Here is a 23,683-nt window from a genome sequence, read left to right on the forward strand (position 1 = left end):
TGTTTTTTTAATTTTTGGTTCGTATGAGTCATGACTGCATGGCCAAGAAAATAATGGAGAAATAATTTTTGCCAGTAACTTCCCTCATTATATTGCTTACATATAATGTACACCGATAGTCTAATTCTAAAGATAAAGTCATTAGTACAACTGGTAGCTATGTTAATGCAGGTTCCATGGAAAGAAAAATTCACATCAAGATAAGACAAACAAAAAACTTGCTCATCTATTGGTTAATGCAGAGCAACTTCTATGACCACCACATAAGTTGAATAATAATGATAAACAACAAGAACAATAATAAAAAAAGGGATTAAAAGCGCTTACATGAGTATCAGTTTGGTTGAGCAAATACACCACCCCAAACAAACTAGATTTTCTGAAAAAACAAGGATTCAATTCAGAAGACTGGTATGTTTGCACCTTAAGATCCATCGTTTGGGTGTGTGTGGAAATTTATGGCGAGGGATGCAGCATAGCATTAGTAGTATATGCTGATGCAGATAAGCCTGAAAGCACTGCTGTTTTTCTGGAGCATCAACCAGTCTCTATGCTGTAAGTAGGACAGTGGCAGGGCAGTTAGTCCAGCCGTGAAAACCCATGCCTTGTCAACACGTAAGCAGCTGTTGAAAACAATAAGTGTGTTTTGAATTTTGAATGCATCTTTGAATTCAGCAATATTGTAGGTTCAGTGTAAGAGGGAAAAAATACAACATAAGGCGCTCTAGTACACTATACCTGTTTGAAGAACCAGCAGCTACAAAATGCACCTTCACTGTATCTGCTCATGTTGCCAGTCATAGCATTTGAACAAACTGCAAAGACCACTTCCAAATGCCAGGAAGGACATACTCCTGGGCAGGAGCACATAAGTATCCAGAACAGCAGAGGATAAGAACATCATTTAATAAGGGAAGACTGTGTGAATAAAAAGTGTAAACAAAACTATTTGCAATGTGTTTTATAGTAATGTAATATTCAGCTGCTCTCTGATAAACCATGACTCAGTTTCCTCACTGCACATAGTAACAATCTTGTGGTGCTTTCTTTTTTGGAGAGTTGATAATATTTCATTGGGGTGCTATATGCTGGACATTGACCAAAAATGTTCCTGACAACCAATTTCTGGTTGGTTAATATATGCCTGATTGGCCAGTAGCCACAAACTGTCAGGTAGGGCTGGGCGATTAATCAATAAAATTGATAAATCGAATTTTCCATTTCTGGAGATTTATTTTTATTAAAATCGGGATTGTTTTCCATAGTTAGTTAGCAGCAGACTTAGCCCTCCCTCCACACCAGAACAGTGTTTGTCTGACATATTTTCAGTGAAGTGACCCTTCACTCACGCCTGGGATTTAGCTGTGCGTATAACTGCAGTGAGAAATGCTGCAAACTCTAGTTAAGAGACAACCTTCATCAAGGGAATTATTTCTGAAGGGGATCCTGTATGATAAGGATCCAGATGGAAAGAGATCACGGATGCAGTTGTGTCGCATACTTCTATGTAAGATATGAAGTTGTTTATATGGTGGAAAAGCTATGACATTGTATGCTTTATTTTTGCTGGCATTCATCTATATAAACAAATAAATGTTTTTAATAAGTTTATTTATGTTTTGTAAAAGAGAAGAAAAAAAAATCGATTGAAATCGGAAATCAGATTTGGTTATAAAAAATCGGACATTTTATTTTTTGGCCATATCGCCCAGCCCTACTGTCAGGGTTGGTTGGGCTGTAATTGTCATTACCTTTGGTTTTGACATTTTAAAGATTATTCATCTGTATTGTTCAGAGTTTCTGCTACATGAAAATGATCGTGGCTCACCGATATGTCAAAGTAAAAGTTGCCATGCCTTCAGAATCTTTTTTTTTCAGATGTTACAAATGTAAATGATATTGTATGAATGGAACCATGTAAACATAAAGTCTATATTTGCCTACATTTACGGAACAGAAGTGTGAAGTCAGGAAATGTGACACTGCTCTGCACATAACTTTATTTGTACAAACAAACACTGGAGTCGCCACTTCCTGTCCGGTTCTACTGTGGCAAACAGGTGATCGAGCGGAGAAAAGCTTGTTACACTCCACAAGAAGTGAGAACTTTGTTTTTGTTCTCAAGGCTGCCAAAAGAGGAAAGAAAATGGTTTTGGTCTGGTCAGTTTATACTCCACGTGAACCTTAGGCAGAGCAGGAATTATTTGGGGGGGGGGATCTTTTTGATTAATTTTTTACTTTCTCAGCACCCCAGTCAGTTGTTCAATAAAACTGTCCATTCAACCTCACATTAGCTAGTTACGTTTTGAAAAACAGAACGATGTCAGGTAGTTTTCTGTAATGACTCGTTCTTGATTACATTGCCAGGTGAGTAAACCAATATTGAAATATTTTGAACGAAAGAGATCCGAACCCTAGAGACAGGTGAGGTTAAGTGTTCTGGATTGATTCTGCTGTTTGTTAAAGCAGTATTATTATATATATTTAGTAACCCTTTTAGGTATCGCATTTGCCTTACTTTACAGCACAAGACTGTATAGCATAAGAGTATTGCCACACATTTGTACTATGAAGGTCTTTTAAAAGGTCTAAAGTCTGAATGTTCGCTCGCCTCATACTGCTGTGAATGGGCATGCATGAACATTTACCCAGACCTGCTGCATCAACACAAGTGAGCTTGAAAAACGAGTGCACAAAGAGAGTGACTTCACTCACCCATAAATTACACCTTTCTATCTTCACTTAATGATTTTTGTTGTTCACAGAGCAATGCAGCATTGTTCTTGCTGCTTATTCTGCACCAGGACATGATGTAGTGATAACTTGCCTGTTTGTATCTTTATACCTTGTGGTAGTAACCCTCTAAACTTTAAAAATTCCAACAATTGTGCTATCACATGTGTCCCGCATATTTATTCTAGCCATGTCAGAGACATGACAGCAAGGACACACACGTACTGTCATGTGGTGGAAATGATTACATTCCTCGGAAAATGGAAAGCGTTCGACCACCTTCAAATACACAGACTGTGTACTTAGAACACATGCAAGTTTCATGTTGACACTAGCATTTGAAAAGACATCTTTTGAATGTGACATCCCCCCCGTCCAGAGAGCTTGTTACCTTGACAACAGTAGAAGATCCATAGCACTGGGAGCTGTGCGAGTGAGCGTGTGAGCTGAGCCTGCCGCGGCATGGCTGTGCCGAACAAACAAGCGCTGTCGCTAACTGTGTCACGAGTACTGCTGCTGCCCTCTCATTGCTGCGCCGATCCTCTTCCCTCTGCTCCTTCCCAGTCTCTTCTCTGCTCTCATTTAATATAGGGCTGATTTGTTTCTTACTTAATATTCTTCTATTTTAGCCATCTCTTAGACTGTTTTATCAGTTTTTTTATACCCTCTCAACTTCTGGATTTGCTTTTGATTGCTATTCTTTTCCATGTCTTGTTATTAATATAACACCAGTATATTTAGTGTTTAGATAAATGTATGTAGATAGAGCTGCCAGTGTCCTGTCTGTGTTGGCTGCTCGGGCTGGAGATATGGAGGGATGGTGTGTTCTGGTCCCTCCCTGCAGAAACCAAGCTCGATCAATAATGTAGATGTTTTTGAAGAGGAGAGGTCTCTGTGCCCCCGTCCCTGGCCCATCCCACCTCTCCCAGCTGTCTCCCCACACCCACCAGTGTAAGGTTTCCCCTTCAGTGTTTGCGTATAGAGAACCTAATGACTGAATCTAATTAGTGAAGATATTACAATAAGGTCTGATACCTGATGCTTTGACGTACTGCAGGCTGAATCCAGGCTTTTGTTATTGAGTTTCTGTTTCTATCTATTGCTTATTTGGCTTAGTGCTCAGACGTAATGTTGGGCAGGGTTTGTCATTGATATTTCAGAGCTGTTTAGTGATAGCCTTTCACACATACAAAATGCATAATTTTATGTTGTCATACTTCTTTTTTTGACTAGTTTGGTGCTCAATCACAATATTGTTTTAAAATCATCAATTTAAAGTATTTTTGACATCATAACAAACTAATTAGTTTTGATTTGCGAGATGGTGTTGATGCAGGTGCTGCTCACAATATAATTTGACCCAGGAAGTCCATATGTTGTTAATAGATCTATGATATCAAAAGCTAATATTTGCACAGATTTTCAGTATTGTTATTGTTCAGTGTTGTTAGTTTTTGTCTTGGCTTGCAATAGTTTTATGGTTAAAAAATAGGAGTGTTGGTGATTAACATTCAACACAATATAACATTACTGCCTTCATTTAAACTTGAATTGCATTTTTTTTTATATTGAAAATGAGTTTAACTTTTTGTCTAAATTGCTGAAGTTGAAAAGAGGCTCTGTCTTTTCAAAGTTTTATTTGTGAGTTGATTGAGGTAGTTTGACTAACGTTTTTTGGGGGAATTTTTTTTCCTGTTGTGCTAACCTTCTAATGTGTATTAATTCAGTAAAATGTGAGAAATTACAAGCTTTGGGTTCTTTTAATTTGTAACAGATACTTTAAGCTGGATTTATACTCGTGCAGTGTATGCGTACGGTAGGGCCGGCTCAGCTGACGCTGGTGAAATGTGCTCTCAGACTCGAGCGTAGGGTTACAGCGTCCTGTTGCAGTTCTTCTTGTGTGGTAACCACACAAATTCAGCAAGAAGCTCCAAAAATCTGAAAACATTTAATCACAAACTGACCAATCACAAGGGAGTAGTTCCATGTAATCGCGCTGCAAGCAGAGGTGCACATTGGGTCTGGAAGAGATGTCAAGCCTCCGCTGAGGCTACGCTGAGCATACAGCGGTGACGCCGTAACCAACCTTACACAGATGTCTTGCGACTGATTGTGCACATGATACCTGATCATGGATCTCCGCTGTGCTGAAATTTTTCGGTAAAAACAAAAAAAGAAAATTACATTTAGTTCATCTACCAATGGTATGAGAGGAATGCTGCTTTACTCTCAAATACATTACTAAACATTCAGAAGTTGAGCGGGTCGGAGTCGTAGGGATCCAGCCGCAGGTCTGTGCCATCGGCTCTTTAGATTTGTTGGTGAGGTTGACGGTATGATAAATAACATCAGGCCGTTTAGTTTTTCCACTCTGTGAGTGTGGATGGAAGAAATGAGGTTATTTTGTCATGCAGAGCACATTAGACTAGGTCCTGCTGAAAAATTGCAAGACTTGGAATGTTTATATCTTGACTGAATTATTCTGAATCTTTCTACGGACTTGGTAGATTAATTGAAACACAGTGTCTGATAGGTGAAAATTTTTTCGGTTTATCAAAAAGCAAGTCGGCCCATTAATTTATTTATTTTTGTATTGTTTGCATAATTTCCCAATCTCCACCTGTGGGTTCTGGGGACTCACTACAATGAAAACCTACTGACATCACTGAAAAGAGATGACAACTGTGCCAAAATAAGACTGAAAATGCAGACAGGCAACATAGGAAACTCCTAACCAAAAAGACTTTGGATTAGTGGACCATGATGAAATAAAATGCATGACTTGAAGTTGAACATATAGATCTTAGAAAACAAAATCATTTAAACGGGGCTTGTCAGGGCACCACTTACAATAAGGTCAAACACAGTCTGACACTTAGTTGTTAATTAGCAGTAATTAATAGTGTGTTTGTTAATTAATAATGAGTTCGACTTGAATTTCTAAATTCTATTTACTGAATAAACTTGGCTGCTAACCTACCATGCATTAAGATTAGGGGTGTCATGATTAATTAATTCCACAAATAATCGTAATATTAAATGCTACAATTAATTAATCAGCGCAACTTCAGCGTTTATGGAGTGTTACGCTTTGTGAATGAGAAGTAAACAAAATACATATTTCTTGAAAGTTGTTTTAACAGCCAACTCGGCATGAGGGTGATGTCTTTTAGTTGTCAGTGTGCCATGCCCTGTAGAAGAAACAGCATTTGATTTCAGGTTTTTGGTCTTGTTTGTTTCTTTTTTTAATGTTCTAGTAAACAGCAGCTATTCTGCTAAAGGACAGCTAGAAGTCAAAGCTAGCTAGAAATATTTTTTGTGATTATAAATTCATTATTCAACGACTCAAAAGAAATGTTCTAAAGCATTTTTATATTGTAGTTTACAGACAGAAGCCTTTTTCCGAGAGTAATCCAGAGTTTATGTGTAGTATTTATTTAATGTTTACAGTGCAGAAGGAATTTCGTTGGAATGGGACTTCTTGGTTACTTTGTTTCTAATTTTTATTATTTTTCACCTCAAAAGATATAAATAAAACTTGGAGATCTTTAGGTGTTCATGTGATTTTACATATTTATAGGGTTGTGTAATACACATAATAATTAGGATTTTTGTAAAATTGTAATAATTTTTTTTACTATAATCCCACCAAGAAAATGTACAATCATAACATCCTTAAGTAGGCTTATTTTAAGCTAATGCTACCTGTGTCCTGATTTTCTAACTACAAACGTTGATGTGGTTTTGGTTGACCATAGTTTTGATATAAAGGACAGTATGGGTTTTATGTGTTCAGAAGTGAAGATCACTGCATGTAGTGTCACTTAGATGAATGGGATGATAAGTGAACAGGTGAGGCGGCTCACCTTAGAATCCATGTAGAAAGGGTTATTGGTTGCATAACCAACAAGTACATGATTTTAAATAAAATGATACTGATCTAAATGACATTTCCATGTGCAGACGAGAGCATCAGTTTCATTGGCAAGATTGTGGCCATTTGTTTTGCTCTGATTAACATGTGTTCCAGTGTTCTGCTATACATTCAGTCAACACGTTAAGGACTGTTTACTGTTTTCAGAAATTTCAGTGAAACTTCCATATGATACAGTCAGGTTTTATATAATATTTTATTGTTCTTGTTATAAATAAATATACTTCAACATATTTCTTGCTTAATTTCATATTTTTACTTTTCCTTTTACTTAAAACAAGACGTTATTTATCATAAACTAATCCACAAAGATGAACAAATAATGTATTTGATTGAATATAATGAAAAATTCTTAAGCAACATTTACGTTGTTAGTACAATGGTATAGTTGGAGCTAGCAGTTTGTAGACTTGTAGGTCTTTCATTCATCTATTTGTAAAAATGACTGCATGTGCATTCAATGGTTAGCAGTTATTGAATTCAAAACAGGTGTATGAACACAATCGGCACCAATGCCTGAGAATGAAACAAGTGGCAACACATCTAAATCTGAACTCATTCTTGTTCAGCAGCTTGTAACGATCTATTTTTATCAGTGCTTTTTTTTTTGCATTGTAACAACTCTTCACTTATCTTGTGATGCAGTAATGACAATTCTGTTTTGTGTGTTTTACAAAACCTGTTTTTAAACAGTTTAGTTTACTAATAAGAAAGCTGAAGTATAGATGTAAAACAGCCAGGCTCCCCCCATGATAGCGGACAAAGCCCCGGAGATGTCAAGCGGGCATTTTCTCTAAGATAAAAAACACTTAGCTATGTACAGGAGCATATTATTACACACTTTTCATGAGGTTACTTTAACACGCAGTAATCCTTTGTGCAAACAGATGCTCTGTGCTAGTTAAAATAACTGCTCTCTAGGGAGCAATACTTTCCAAAACAACCATTAATCGATAATAAAAAAAAAACACATGAAGAAAACTGGGTTCCTTGATAGGAATCCCAGCAGGACTAAATTGGAAATCTTTCTGCTTCCGCCGACTCCTTTACCCCAAGTAAACAATAAACAATGGAACCAGTCAATGCATTCTTGGGCAGAGTCCTGCAGCGGTTCGTGTATAGATGGGTAACCCGCAAAAAACGACAGATTAAATTTCACTGGTGCAGGCTGATACGTACTTAGTGTGGGAGGGTTGCGGGTGACTATAGGATTTTTTTTTGGTCACCGTTACTGTGAAGTTTTGCAAGAGTATTTCCGAACCCTTATTACAAGGGATGTTGTCGGCATCCAATGCAGCCAATGAGGGGTATTTTTGCACTTCTGGTTATGTGATTCAGGAACGAAGAACGCAGCTGATGGGATGGTGGATGATATTTTGTTTATGGAGCAATCTCCCAATCAAATTAATAAATCCCCCAAGTGGCAAAATAAAAGAGACCATAGGTAGTCTAGTGGTTCAATGGAATATTATGCAAGTAAAAAAACTGTTCTGCTAAAAATAAACCTTCAAATATATTTACTGTGCTTTCTTTTCTTTTTTTTTATTGTAAATGAAAACTAGGACGAAACAACAGCATCACATTAAATATAAGAACCATTAAAGACAAGTAATGTTATGAAGGGAGGGACGGGCATGTAGTTAAAATTAATGTGTTAATGTGCCGGTCGGGTCACGACTTATACATAACCAGGTCCAGATTTCAGGTCGGGTTTGGTCATCTTAATGGGCTCAGGCGGGTGTGGGTAAAGTTGGATTTGTGCAGGAATTCTGGTCTTGGTGTTCTTAATTTTACTGTGGTGTGCAGAACATGTACGTTTTTCTAAACACGCAGGTGGCTTTGTTTTTCATCCTACCCAAACAATACTCTGCATCTCGTTCTTTTTCTTGTTCTTCTTAATGCTTTATCACGGTTGACACACATCACTTAGTTTTTTGTCTCTTTGCAAATGAACCCCTGGCTTTCAGGCTTCTTTGGTCCACATGTTCACACTGCACCAAAAACAAGTCTTTTTATCCGTGGAAGCGGACCAAAGAGCTGCAGTGTGAACGTGCCCTTAAAGTGAAGCCATTCAGCAACAGGCTCAAATCTTTTTCAACTAAATGTTTCAGTCACTTGATACCGTGTTATTCTCTGAGCTTCAGCTAAGGGATTTATCTTTATCTGCAGCCATAGTGTGTCAGCATCAAAGACAACCTATGACTCTTTTTGAAGGTCACTGTTTAAAGCAGAATTGGTCTCACCAGCTCTCTTCCTTACAGCAGTGTTTAGAAGAGCTTGTAGGACTGGATTACATGTATGGTCCCTGTATCATGCCTCACAAATTGTTCTGTTGCTCATCAGTGTATGGAAATACCTGCAATGCTGTGACTACGTTTACTCTCAAAAACACTGCTGATATTTCAGCAGTTAGATAACAGGGACAGTGAACAGGCAGAAAAATTTAGTATGCAGAGATGTTGTCATGGTGACAAAAAACTTAATATTTATTGTAATTCTGCATGATGATGCTAAGTATTTGGTCTCAGCAAAAAAAGGTTGCTTGCTAAAAAAGGTGAAGATATTAGTGAAGATTCCAGTTCCAAGAGGTGTTATACTAAAAGAAAGCTACTTGTCTGTCTGACTTTGTCAAATGGCACAATTGTTTTTATAAGTGTTTTGAATGGCCCCACTTAAAAGCTTAAACACCATTTCCACCAGCGGGTCAGTATGGGACGAGTTGGCATGCATTTATTTTATTTATTTATTTATTTGTTGCATTTCCACTTGCAAAAAAAAAAAAAAAATAGAGTAGAGCTTTAACACACTTCAATCTGTTGATTGGTCGAAAAGAATAAAAAACTTAAAGCACTCAAATCCACACTAAGAACAAAGCAGCAACAGCACCATGTTTAGATGTACCATGGATTCTGTGTTGTTTGAAGCTACAACAAACTGCTGGTCATCCACCATTCTTCTCATGAAATGGCTGCATATCTTGCATAGAGATATGCAGCGTAACTACATCTGTGATCTTTTTTCCACCTGGATCCTCTGTCGTTGTACAAGATCCACTGTGGAAATAATTCCCTTGACGTAGGTCGCCTCTTAACGGGTCTTTGTGGACTGATGCAGTCTTCTGCATCTAGTAGAGATGCTCTGGTTTCTGGTTCCGTTCTGGAGTCTCAGGTCCTGTTTACACAACACTGTTTCCAGGCAAAACTCAAATATTTTTCCTTTGCGTTTTGGAAAAAGAAAGCAATTACACAACAGCGAAATTTAAGCTATGTCCATGCTCATTAAGAGCAAATTCAAATTAATCGATAAAATCAATTTATCACCCAGGCCTAAGCTGACGCATATATTGCTATCTGTCTGATACTTCGCCTATTGGATAAGAGTATGTTGGCTGTGGAACCGCAACAGAGATCGGGATTTACTGAACAAAATCATTCCGTACCAACCCTGACCAGCTGGTGGAAACAGGGCTATAGAGAAAATGAAAATGGGGGTGAGGGCATTATTCGCCGTCTACTGAGAGGCTGTTAGTGTTTCACTATATTTTACACATGAATTGAATTGAGGGGAAAAGAATATAAGATGTGATTTTACATCTTCCAAGTTTGGTATTAAGTGAATGTAAATACATGTTGTACATTTGTAAAAAAGAATATACTATATGGTAAGACAGCTTCCAACTCCAATGCCCCATTTTGAAAAATAACTAAACAAAAATCCAAAACAAATTTTTACCACTTGTGGCTTTGCAGAAAGTTGGCTGGCTGGCTGGCTTCAGATTTTTTGGATCTAGGATGTCAGCTATACTATCCATAGCATTTCAGTTCGTGTGGGCAGATAAGAGTGTCCTGTATGCTGTATTCCTGTTCTTGCAAAAGTTTTCTGAGGTGTGTGCTTCTGCTTGTGTCTTGTTGGGTTTTTTGAAGTAGTATATATATATAGAGAGAGAGAGAGAGACAGAGAGAGAGAGAGAGAGAGAGAGAGAGAGAAAAGATATATTGCATCTGCAACACCGTGGCTTTTAAATAGAAATTTAAATAGATACACACGCAATAGAACTGTGTGTGTGTTATATATATATATGTATATATGTCTAGAGCATCATGGGGGCTTGTCTGGATACTGTGTCCAGAACTCTGTTGGGAGGGTTTTATGGCTGGATTATTTCAATCCATCAGTCGTTTACTTCCAACAGGGAAAGCCCCGCAGGTTCTACTACAGTACAAAAACAAATGCGCATTTAACTGTCATCCTCATTACTACTCTAGGCCATCCTAAGGAGGTCTGGCCTTAATCCTGTTGCATTCCCACCTGCCACCCTTCCTGTGTTAAAGCTGACAACTACCCAGTACTTACTAGTGGCCCTCAATCCCTTTGTGATGCTGTAAAAGCAGATGGATGAAACAAATGTGGGTTCTCTGGGGTGGAGGGGTTGTGTGGCATAATCACTGGAATTTCACCCCAACTCTGGGCCTCTGTTAAATGCCCTCGCATGTCCTGCTGCCTAAACCCTGATTAAACTCTTGTCCTTATTGTGTAGTTTTAAGAACACTTTGTTTTTTTTTTGTTTTTTTTTCAGGGGGGTTGATGGCTGTCTCTTGGTATGTGGTTGATTATGATAACATTAAGATTTATATATTAATACAAAGAGAAATTGCTGAATTTTTTGTTGTCTCTACCACACTTAATCACCTCACTGATGTTTGTAATAAATGTATGTTTGTGCTAAATCTTAATTTTGTATAATTAGAAACATTTAACAGAAGAACAGCAAAACAGTCATTTTGACCATTTTGAATTTTTCCATATTTAATAACTTTGAAATATAAAATCATGAAAACAGACATAAATATTCTTGCTGGCCCACAGTTATATGAACCAGATGCACACTTCCCTCTACGTAATAAAGCACGTTCATGTGGAAAGAAAGCAAGAATATTTATACTGTCATGACACTATTTATTTATTTAGTTATTACTTTTTTTTACTATGATGCTAAAATAACTTTTCAGAAGTCCCAGCTAGTTAATCGAGAATGTATTTAATATTCAAGAAAAATGTGTGTTACATAAATATCTCTAAATTAATCTATATTGAATCAAATAAGATTTAATTTAATCGAATCAGGCTTTTGTGGATTTAACTGAATCAGTTTAGGAAAATATTGGGAATACCCAGCCCTGGTCTGTCCAGAAAGAATGGTGGTACATAGTGTGTATGTGTAGTTACAAAACAACTTTCTTTCTTTTTGTCGGATTTTGCTCCTAGCTGTTTTCTACGTTTGCTACAGATGAATTGGAATGTGAACAAAATGTGTGAAACATAACTGAATGATGTGTATTTCTGTAAATTAAATTTCTGGATTTTCTTAATTGAATTTACTTGATTAATTGCTTCAGTCCTAAATTTATATACGCTAAATGCGGATACTACCTTGTACAAAAATCTATGATGTACAATTTTGTGTAGAATCTCCTCAATAATTCTTTCCTTATTTGTAAGTATACTGGTTCAAAATGCAGATAAAACTTATTTTTTTGTCACCTATGTCATGAGAGTTTTACATATAGAGTCTTAATTAAATCTTTGATTAAATTAGGACAAATATGTTTTTTTATTTAATGTAAGATTGTGAGTTTTATTTATTCAGTTTTCTTCTTAGCTGTTGGTCACTAATTGATGTACCTTTTCTATACGTCTTGGATTATCGTGACATATTATATGTTGCACATAATGCATTCCTTTTAGATGGATCTATTAAGCCTATGGATACTTCTGTATTATATCTAATGTGTATTATCATAATCATCTCTGTGAACTGTAGGACAGGGTTGCGTGGTCCTTCTTTTATGCAAGGCACGATAAACCCAGGGATTGTTTTATTTATAAGATCCTTGATGTCTTTGAATCTTATCCAGAATGCTCAAATAATTGGATTACACTGCAGGTGCCGTCTTGTTTTACCGAGCTTGGAAAATCCAGTTTTACTTCTTGCACCTGCAACGTGAAGTAAAATGTAGAACAATGTAGAGCTGACCTCTTTTTAATCTTAGTGTAAATTATTTAACCTGATTTCATCTTATTCCCCTTATTCTGGCTGTTTTATTATCTTACTAACTTTTTAAAATCACTTTTATTCCTTGTCTTGTTTTGTTTTTTGTCTCATCAATTTCAGCTCCTTTATTACTTATTTTACATTGGATTTTTAATTTCTAATTGCACTGAAGAGGTTTTGTACTTGTTTAGTTTTACATATTGAACAAGGTAGTCAAGCTATTGTTTATTTTTTTCTTGTTTTTGTTTTGTTTTTGTTTTTTTCCAGTTTCAGTACTTTATTATTTTACATTGGGTGTTTATACTACTTGCTCTGACTGAACCAGGAGAAGTTTTTTTAAAATATTTTTACATGTTTAACAAAGCTTGTGAACTCTAAGATTGTTAAAGTTGATGTAAGATTGCCGTACTGGTGCGCATTTAAATAAGTCATTCAGTACATTAAGCCTATGTCAATTTCGTTGTACCTGTGTTCTGCACTGTGTATAATGACAAATAAATTCATTTATATCTGATTGTTTTTTCTTTTAAAAGAATAGGAAAAAATTATCTAAGTAAAATCTGACATGTTGCCTTGCACAAAAGAAAGATCTCAGTCTTTTCCACACAATGAGACATAAATTGTTAGATCATTTGCAGCTGTTTTTCTGTATCGGTATCGACTGATACTAAATCTTAGATATCTGTATCATATCGGGAGTGAAAATGTGGATTGGTTCATCCCTAGTAATGATGTTAGCAACTGATGATGCAATATTCAGTGGCACCATTTTTTCTGTTGCATATTGACAGAAGATTAATGTAACAACACTTTCTGATAAGGGAGCATAGAGCATCACATTGGTTCTCACTAGATGGTGATCCCAACTCTTAATACTTGTAACAAATAAAATGCATATTAGATACACTGTTTTAGAACTTAAGTAAGAGGTATCCCACCTTTACTGGTTTGAGATATATAAATTAATACACAGTTTGTCTTTCATACACACCTGGCTAGTGTTCTGTAGATGCTACAAGCCTGTGGGGACAAGAGTTGCACTTTATGAATTGTGTGGGAAAAACCCTCCATAGCTCATGCATTGTGCTGATATCATGCCTTTCTAGTGTTTTGTGCTTGAAAAGTGTTTAAAAGCATTGCTTACCGTGTTGCCACAAAATGCAATGGACCAATTGGAGCACATTAAAAATGGGTGGTAACTTTTAATCCTGTTCACAGTATTAAAATTTACTAGCTTTCTAGCCCTCTGACACCAGCTAGTGCCATCATTGAGCCCATGCTGCTGTTGCTATGACAACAAGAGATGGCTTGGCCATAGCTTTCTGCTTACCTATGGTCACATTTTTGACAGCCATTTTCTAAAGTGGCATTTCTATTTATTCACAAGTCACACCAGCACAATCCGTGGATAAATTAGCCATGCAGAAGCTGCCACGTGCATATTATTGGACTGACCCTGTCTAATATTTCTTTTTGTATTGGTGTGACTATTTATGGTTTAGGAGAAGGCCATGTTAAGGTTGACACAGCATAACATAGGAGCTTGGATATTTTTGATTTGTAGTGTCCACTCCTTTGATTTAAGTAACGAACAGAGGACCACAAACCTCCCAGGCATGTCTCTTCCATGGGTCATTTTCAGTGTGTCCAAGAACTGTGGGAGAACTGATCCGGGGAGGAGAAACATGACTCTCTGCATCCACTGCATGGAATGTGAAACGCGTTCCTGTTGTTGTAATTATTGGATTTTTTATCTTGGTTTTCTTTTTTCTCAGGATTCTGTGGACCCTACAGCAGCAAGCGTTTTTCTAGTTGGATTTTAGCCCACTGACATTCTCCCACAGCCATGGAATCGGTATGTTGACAAAATCTTTTTTTAAATATAGTAAGAAGCTGATACTTGCTCTTTTTAAAACCACTTTCACTGTGCCATGTTAATTTCTTTAAAGGAGTTTTTGGCTGTTTTGTTGTTGTTGTTACCAAAAGACATGGATGGCAATGCTTTATGGTGTGTGTATGTGTGGAAGAGCACAGTAGTGAAATGCCTTTAAAAACATCTAAAACAATGTCAGCCTCTTGACACTCTTGACTTGCTGTTACATATTTATATTTTATAAATAACATTAGTATGATAAAGGAACATGTGGAAAGTGAATTATTTCCAAAATGAAACAACCAGTCTAATGTGTTTTCTTTTGTAACAGGTGTAAAGAAAGGCTGTCTGTTAGAAAGTCTACTTATATGTCTGCTTGCTTACATACTGCACGTATCAGGCTTTACCCTTTATTGTTAGACATGCAGGAGACTGAGTGCAGGAGATGCTTGTACCAACAGGCAGGTTGAAAGTGCTGCGGCATTGAGCTCTATCCACTGGAATGCATGTATTAAGAATGGGGCTTAGTGCATGCCTAACCTCTGCTTTCCTGTCCCTTTGTCAGAGGCTGTGTGTGTGCTTGTCTGTTTTAGAGACTATAAAAGTAGGTCACAGCCTCTGTAGTGCAGAACTAGCATGTGTCCAACAAAAGCCCTCCATTACCTACTGTCTGCCTCACTTGCACACACATTGCATACAGAAAAATATAGCTTCCTGTGGGTTAATGTGACACTAGCAGAAAGTTTTTATTCTGTAAAAGTCTCCCTTGTGAGTATAAAACTTCATTTATTATACACCTTGACATCATAGAAGTCAGAGTTCACTACAACACGAGCAGAGCTGTGTATAGATTAGACAAATGTCATTATGTGAATGCCACAGCTCACTGGACACAGTTACTGGAGCTTCTGTCAACAAACATACTGTGTCAGGGCATGAAATAAACTTGGCAGTGTTTAATTGCAATCCCCAGATAAGATAGAAACAAGTTAAATGTAGATTGTGTTTTCTGCAGAGACAGATCAGCCTTAAAGGAATGAAAAAAGAGCAAATACTCCTAATTTAAGATGAGATTTTAAAAAATTGCTATCACCCTTTTGGTGCCAGACAGGGTATTATCAAAAATAAGAAAGAAAATGCAAAATGACAAGCCACTGAATTTGTGTGTTAAAAAAAGTGCTGCATTGATCAGTGACTTGCCTATGCCCCTGACACCCACAGCCACCGCACTGGCTTGTCCCCCCTCTTCCTCTGCACAAATTAATCTCTCTCCCCCTCGTCTCTGAATCTCTTACTCCTCTTCCATCCGCCTCTTATGTCTGCATGCCTGTGGCTGTGCAGCCGCAAGAGCTGTTTCTGTTTACCTCTCTGAGCTGTCTATATCTGCTTACTGTCAGTGGAAACCAAGGAAACTGATCACAAAGCTTATTATGGTGCCAGGAGTGGGATACATGCTGTGTATGTGCCTTTTGGAGCTGGACACACTCACTCACTCATGCGCACACACACAAACCCTCTGCCACCCTCCTCCGCCCTTACCTCATGTGATGCCAGTCACATGTTTTCCAGGCAAGCAGCTCAGTAAATCAGACTTTTATTTTTAACTGCTTTAAATCCTCCACCTGGTCTCTACGGTTAGCAGAACTCATTGACGTTCTCAGCATTGAGTTGTTTCCTTCTGTCTTTGTTTCTCTTTACCTATAAGTGCAATGACACTACTTCCTCTCTGCCACACACAGCTACTGCCATGTGTGTCTGCAATTTCCTCATATGGATTTTATGGGGTTTGACATAGTCTTGCTTTGATGTGAGAGTGTAAACATTAAGTGACTATAGCAAACAAATGCAGCATAAATAAGTATTGACTAATATCTCTTTTTAATCATACATTCCTGGCGTAGCATGTTGTGCAAGGTTGACCTAAATTCTGCAAAGCTTCAACCGAAGCGTATCAGTTAATTGGATGCTGATATTGTGTGTATGTGTTTTTTTTTATATTTTTACTAAACTATAGTCCCAAAAATCCTATACAATAAAACAGTTAAAGCAATACTATTTATTATAAATATCAAATATATATTTGAGCATTTTTGCTAAGCTACATGTTGTCTTTTTGTGAGCTTTTCATTTATGAGAAGTCAGTGTGTCGAATGTGAAATAGGCTATTTCTGCAGAAGCTGTGTCTCCTGTTTTTAGTCAACCATCTGCATCGCTGATATCATTTTGACTATGTTCTTTCTGAAGAAAGGCTGAGGAGAAATGTGAGTTTGATTTAGTGCAGATGAAAGGCAAAATTTCTTGTAATCACACCTCCTCCACTGGTTCCCTCACAGCTCCCCTTCTATCTTATTCTCTTCCTCCAAAGCAGGGCTTGTTCCTCAGTGGGGATTAGTGTGAGCAGCAGCTCTGAACAGGGAAGTGGGCCCTGCCAGTCACATTACATAACTCGCCCCCGCTACTGCGGCTCGGCCTGGCCCGGCTGGAGAGACGACCATAGAAGCTTTGTTTTCTCAACCATCCCTTTTTCCTCCCCTGTGCTGCTCCTCCTCCTCCCCCAGAGGCAGACTGCATACTGATGCTATATAGAAGAAGCCTGTTTGTAGGGAACAGGCAAGGCACTGTGGCTTGGAGTATGGAGGAATACGCTATTAGCAAGCTGAATGGCATGGAGCTCACATCTAAGGCAGAGGAATTTTAGGTCCGCTGTAGGTCATACAATTTCAGAGACATGGGAAGCAACAGATTGCAGTTATTGCCTGCTCATGGTTTTATCATCAGGGTATGAGTTCATTCTGTGTCGAATTTCTCAAGGTTGACAAAGTGTAAAACACTGTGAGAAAGGTTTGTTTTTTGTTTGTGCCCTTATCCTCAATCTTCTACACACTCTCCTTCACACTTTGTAGTATGACACTTAGTTGGGTGGGAAGCCAGTAAATGTCTGAATCTTTACTTCTCTCACAACTTTATTATAATTTACTCATCAAGGATTCAGTACATCTCCATGTCTTGCATCCTCAAACTGCTTTCTTGAATATAAAAATCTGCATCTGGCTAATTCCACTGTCTGAGTGACCCACCTCAGCATTGCACGGTACATATCTGTGAGTCACCAGAGCAGTTCACAAATCACATGTTGTGGCTTCTTAACTGGCTTTACTCATCGTGTAGTTTGCCTGGGCTTTAGTTTTACTGCTGCATCCAATTGTAGACATTTCTCTAAAGTTAAAAATTTGTGATGGGGCAAATTATACCCCATGGAAAGTCTTCCAGCAGCTGGCAAAACCCAGGGATCTATCCTCCAGAATTAGACCATACAGCCTTAGTTGTTTAACTTGTCACAAATTTGAGGATTCTGTTTACTCTTTCTCTCTCGGTCTCTCACTCTCTCGTTCTCTCTTTACTTCAATAGATCAAGCCCACTTACAGCTGTCAGTAACATCAGGGGGTAGGGCTTAGCTTCTTCACTGGTCTCACAATTTGATTTTGCATTTATCTTGTCTTCGATTCAACAATGCATCGCTATGTGTTGCATCCTCAATTTTATTTATCGCTGCACATTGCTACTTCCTTCATCAATCAATACAAGCAGTCAGATAATTATCAACTCCCTTTTTACGTATAATTATTTAAAAAAATGATCTCAATGTCCTGATATTTACGAACATCATAAGCATGTAAACAATTTTGTTATTTTCAACTTTATTATTGAACTTTATTTTTTCATTGCCGGAAAATCAAGAAACAATACAATACTAATAGTGTGACATTATCAAAATTTCTTGCAGTAAAGCAGCGTGTTTTGTCTCTTCAGTCTTTTCGTAGTCAGTTCAGTCAGAATATGGAAGTTAAGATGTTTTTCATGTTCGCCTTTATGGCCAGAAAATATATATTTAAATATATTTAAGTATTCTAGACATTTTGTAATTGAACACAGAGAATGTTGTTGAGTTAAATATTTGTTGATGGGCATGCAGTGTGACTGTATATACATTACATTACTTAAAATCAATTGTTTTATTTATTTCCTTTTTGACATATTTGAAAGCAGTAAGAGGTTTTTGATCTCTGCTGGTTCTTGTCATTTTTGTTTAAGACCTTCAGAGTTGGAGTTCAGATTTGACAACATCTGTTCTAGGTTAAGACAGGCTCATGGTAGCTGCATCCACTGTGTACAAGCTGATGCAAACTCTGCCAAAGCTCATGTAGCTCTTTTCAGCTACACCAAAATGATCCATGCATGGGTATTTAATCAGCCCACAGCTCCTCCACTCTTGGTGAGGCACTGAAAAGGTGTGGATAAAGGCTTGACATACTCCGCTGACTGGTTAAAAGAATCATCACTTTCTGCCATACTCGGCACTAAGAACAAAGTAGAACAGCCACATGTTTAAATATGTCATTGTTTTTAGTTGTTTAAAGCCACATGCCACGAAGAAAGAACACAATCTGCTGAATGACCACCACTCTCCTCCTTCTTGGACGCTAGGGGTGGGCGAAATTTTGAGTATACCCGATGTATCCTGAGACATTTTACGTGAGCTGTATAAAATGGGTATATCGTTAACATCGAGTATAAACTATCACAGCAGCATTTTAAGCGTCTCCATGGGTTTTTCTTCTGTCTGCTGGGCCCCTCTAATATAATGGTTGAGGAAACACTGGCTTTTTGTTAAATGTTTGAGTGTAGGTCCCCGGTTCAAAATAAAAAGTTTGTTGAAAGTGAAAAATCACAATGAAGTTAAATTTATCAGTTAACTTAAATCCCACTGGTGTCGTTTTCTGCCTGATAATGTTGAATTCATAATTTACACAGTGTTCTAAAGAAGATTTCAAAACACTGAGATATATATATCATGTATCGGGATAAGGCAAAAAAAAAAATATATCAGTTATAGACCCTATTGTCCAGCCCTAGATGATGCATCTGTGGTCATCTGGCTGCCTAGAAAAGGTATGGTTGGCTGTGGAGACACGACAGAGATTGGGGTTTATTGAATCAAACGGCACCAAGCCGGACGTCTTAGTGGAAACGGGGCTTAAGTGAAATAAGTGAAAATGGTCAAAGTGGTCTCTCAAACTACTTATATGTAGTTTTTTATGAGACAGATTTTCTACATTGTGTGTTTTATCTAGTTTAAGCTTTTCCATTATGTCATAAAATTGGAGATGAGTCCAGATGTGCACTCTGGAAGCATTCTGTCTGCTGCTACTGATCTCTGCTGTTTTCCACCTTATCAACTAGCATATAGCATTCCTGTTAGCATTCTACCCACAACATTGCAAGAGAGCTATGCCTCTGTATTATTTTTCTCCCCCCCCCCCCCAATCTTAGGGAAGAGACGATGTAACTTTTCTTGATTGTTCCACTATCACGTTGTGTGTAAATGATTAGATTTCAGTATGATACTTATAAGGATATTCTCTTTATATAAAGTGATAATAGAAAAATATAATTTGGTTTTCATCTCTCCGATTTCCAGTTACAACACAGTTTTGATGCTGTAAATGTTTTATTTTTACTCCAGCCTCATCAAAGGTTTGTTTTAACTTGCATGACAAATGTTTTTAAGCTTACATAAAGTTAAGGATGGTAGTTTTTCTGCACATTAATGAGCACAAGATTTTGCTTTGCTTTCATCAAGATTGTTTGGTTCCGCTCTTTCTGGGTGGTCATGATTGCTTCTTAGCTGCAGTTTAAAAGAAACTTAACTACATGTTAATACTCGTTCATACAAACACCACCTGTACCTGATGGTTAAACTGATTTAGGTTGTCTGCTGTTTAAATGTTGGTGGTCTTTGAAAGACCTTGTCTTCTTCTATCTACTCACTCCATCATCAGCTGGAAGTTAATACTTTTTTAAAATGTGCTGACATGTAGTAACCAAGTTTAGTCATATGTTTACTTCTCTTCTAGTTTCCAGTTAGTTTTGAAACAACACTTAATTGAAGTTAAATTTGTATTAGATGTATCTCGTTTCTTTTTTAGTTGTGGCTGCTGTATATAATTACTGTATGATTCATTTTTTCAAGAATCTTGTCAAAGCAATTGTGTATTTTAATTTTCTTTTAGTTACCTGAATGAACAATTAAATATATTATTCTATCGTGTTTTTTTTCTCTCTATTGTATAGTAACAGCAGCATGAAAATAATATAAAATGATACCTCATGATAAGAGCTTCCAAATGCTCTTAGCTTAAATGTAAAAATCTAGACGGTCAAGGACTCTGTGACTCTGGCTTGCATTTGTATACTGTCTTGGCTTAATCTCTGCATTCGGAAATGTGTGTTCTTTCAGGCATCAGCCATGAGCCAAGTTCCCATCAAAGAGGAGCTGCTACACCAAAGACTGTGTTTAGATGTGATGGCTAATTTTAGAGCTGCTAGGCCCTTGTCCAAGGTGGTGGAGGATAAGATAACATTGAAGAATCCCTCCCTCCTTGCATAGTTTGGTTTTGTTTGTGCACGCAATAACCCTCATTCAGTCCCTGTGGATGTGTACAAATAGAAATGTTTGTCTGCTTACAAGCAAATCTTTTGCATGTTGCCCAGCTCTCAGTATGTTTCTCAAGCAGTTGTGCATATAACATACTAAAAAACTTGTCAATATAAGCCCCTTTCAGTCATGTACTTCCTTCCATTTTCCTGGAGCACACTGGGTCATTGGTTATGTTATAATCAGACAACGCTTTATACACTAAGAGCTACTTTTATTTTGTTTTTGTTTTGTGTGTGTGTGTGTGTGTGTGTGTGTATGTGTGTGTGTTTCTGGTACTGGTTGTTGTTTTAATACATGTTTGTTTTTATTAATTTATTCATGTTTTTAGGAACGCCTGATGATTGTCAGCTTTGTTTTCCTGTAAAAGCTGTAGGAAATTCTCAGTTGTGTGGTGTTAGTATGGATTGAAGGATCGTTGCCTTCTATCTGCTGTATCTTTGTCTCATTCTTTTTCTATTTTCCTTTTTATTTCTCTTCACTATTCTCCTTTTTTTCTGTCCCCTCCAGTCAGGTCCAGCAATATTACATAGCTTTATAACCATAAAACTCCCCTTGGCTCAAGCAAATTTGTTCGGCACAACACAGCAGCTAGACCATCATCATTCCTTTCTACAGTGTTGGACAGGACAAGTTAAAAAAAATAAATAGGTAAAAAATAATCAGATAACACTGACCTCATGCATTATACATAATTTGATACACAAATGGTAAAAGTTGTACAATGACTGCCTCTCTCACTGTTGTAGAGTATGTTTGAATAAAGTATTCAGAAGCTGGCCATATTACGAATTTTGAAATGGGGCACAAATAGTCGATAATATATATGCTGAGAGCAGTTGAACATGACACTTTTTGCTTTATTTATAAACACTTCCATCTACCCTTGAATAAAAGGGAACATGGTCAGGTGAGAACATTTGACTGTGTTGCGTTTGAATGGAAAAATTTTGCTCTAATCCTGTTCTGTGTCAGAGTTCAGTGTTAGTCAATAGAGCTCCTTTTCTAAGAAAGTAGTCAAAACCAAACAAAGGGCTCTTGAAAGCTGAATGAGCGCACAGAGCAGCTAAGATCTTTACATTTTGTAGCTGTAATGGGAGCAATAATGGGCTCAGTTCTGATTTGTTTAGACAGGAAAAGCATCTGGTTTCAGGAAATTTGGCCCTGACTAAGTTTATGTATGCTATTCTTTTCTTATATTTATTTATATATATAAATATATATTCCATTAATTTAAAGGCAAGTAAGCACACACTAACAAACCCACAAAATACCTGGTTTCACACTTATTGAGCCTGTACAGTACATGTGGCAGAGCCATCCCTGTCTGGCCCCACTCTCCTGTCCCCCTCGCAGCCACAGAGCAGTGACCTTGGTTTCAAGTAGCTATACTCTGTTAGAAAGCCAACACCTCTCCAGGGATGGGCTGACCTTGTTGTCTGACACACTGTAAGTCTGAAATCCCCTCTCTATGTTCTCTCTCTCTCTCTCTGTCTCTTATTCATGCACAACAACATCAGCAGCCTAAACAAGTCCATCTGTCCTAACTTAAGTGTTGCTAATGTGAGAAGCTCAATTGTATTGGTCCAGATCTCTTTGTTGTGTGGTATAAATACAAAGGACAGACAATTTCAGGGCTTTAGCAGGTTTGGGCCTTTCCCTAACCAGGTGTTTCTCTATAAGACAACCCGCTCTCAGTCACAGCATACCCTTTTTATGAGGGTGTTTGCTGGTGTGCATGCTGGTGTCCCCTTCCTTTATTCCCTTGCCTGTGATTTCCTGCAGCTGTCTGTTTGTGCAGAGTATATGGATAGGTCCAGGCATGTATATCTATGTCATCAACAAACCACAACTGAAAATAATTTTCATAAGGAAAGATTTTTTTCAATAATTTTTAGACAACTCTTTGGAAAAAAACCTTTAGAAATGTCTTTAGAGATTTGTCAGAAATGTCTATTTAGCTTCAAGGCCCCTGCATTGTCAGACCAGTGTAGAGGTTTGACAGCTGGATCTGCAGTAACACCGACACACTGAGCAAATATTGCAGTAATGTATAGACAGGTATTACAGATGAACAAAATTTCACATCTCAGATTAACTTTTAGATTTGCGCATAAGTTGTTCAGCTGTTGAAAATGCTGCAGCTGACTAACCAACCAGCAGTGTTTCCTGCAAGATGATGTAGCAGAATGTACGTTCCCTGGGGGATGTTTGTTTGCTGGCTTGTTCTGCAAGCCAATATGAAACACAAGCTGTATGCGTTTACGTTTGTAAATAAGGAATCATAAGCTAGGAAAAAAAAAAAAGTCTTCTGTTGTTTAGTGTTTGCCCAAATTGTAGAGTGCTGTCTCGGTTATTGTTATCCTTGTTTCAGTGACTTTGGTTGCAGTCAGGTAGCAAGTATTCTTCATTACATCAGTGTCTAAAACCACTCACTGATTTGCATGTTATGTCATTCTGCCAGAAACTGTTTTATGCAAGTTTTATGTCTTGGTATTTCTCTAAACAAAGGTTGCTCAATTTGTTGTTAATGTTTAGGCATGTAGAGTAGCTGTATCTTCATTTGGAATATGATTGGCTTTTTAGATTAATCC

At 37.5% G+C, this 23,683-nt stretch overlaps 1 protein-coding gene across 2 annotated transcripts in view; it reads left to right on the forward strand.

The window, feature by feature from the left end:
• The window catches only part of ankrd11 (ankyrin repeat domain 11), a 113,318-nt gene that overhangs the window by 21,354 nt on the left and 68,281 nt on the right, over positions 1-23,683 (forward strand). For both annotated transcript variants that reach the window (XM_041979722.1, XM_041979712.1), the window contains exon 2: positions 14,495-14,574. The gene's annotated coding sequence lies outside the window, so the exon portion shown is untranslated. The remainder of the gene's footprint in view (positions 1-14,494; positions 14,575-23,683) is intronic.

The sequence above is a fragment of the Melanotaenia boesemani genome, chromosome 1 (assembly GCF_017639745.1).
Source record: "Melanotaenia boesemani isolate fMelBoe1 chromosome 1, fMelBoe1.pri, whole genome shotgun sequence".
NCBI classification, from domain to species: domain Eukaryota; kingdom Metazoa; phylum Chordata; class Actinopteri; order Atheriniformes; family Melanotaeniidae; genus Melanotaenia; species Melanotaenia boesemani.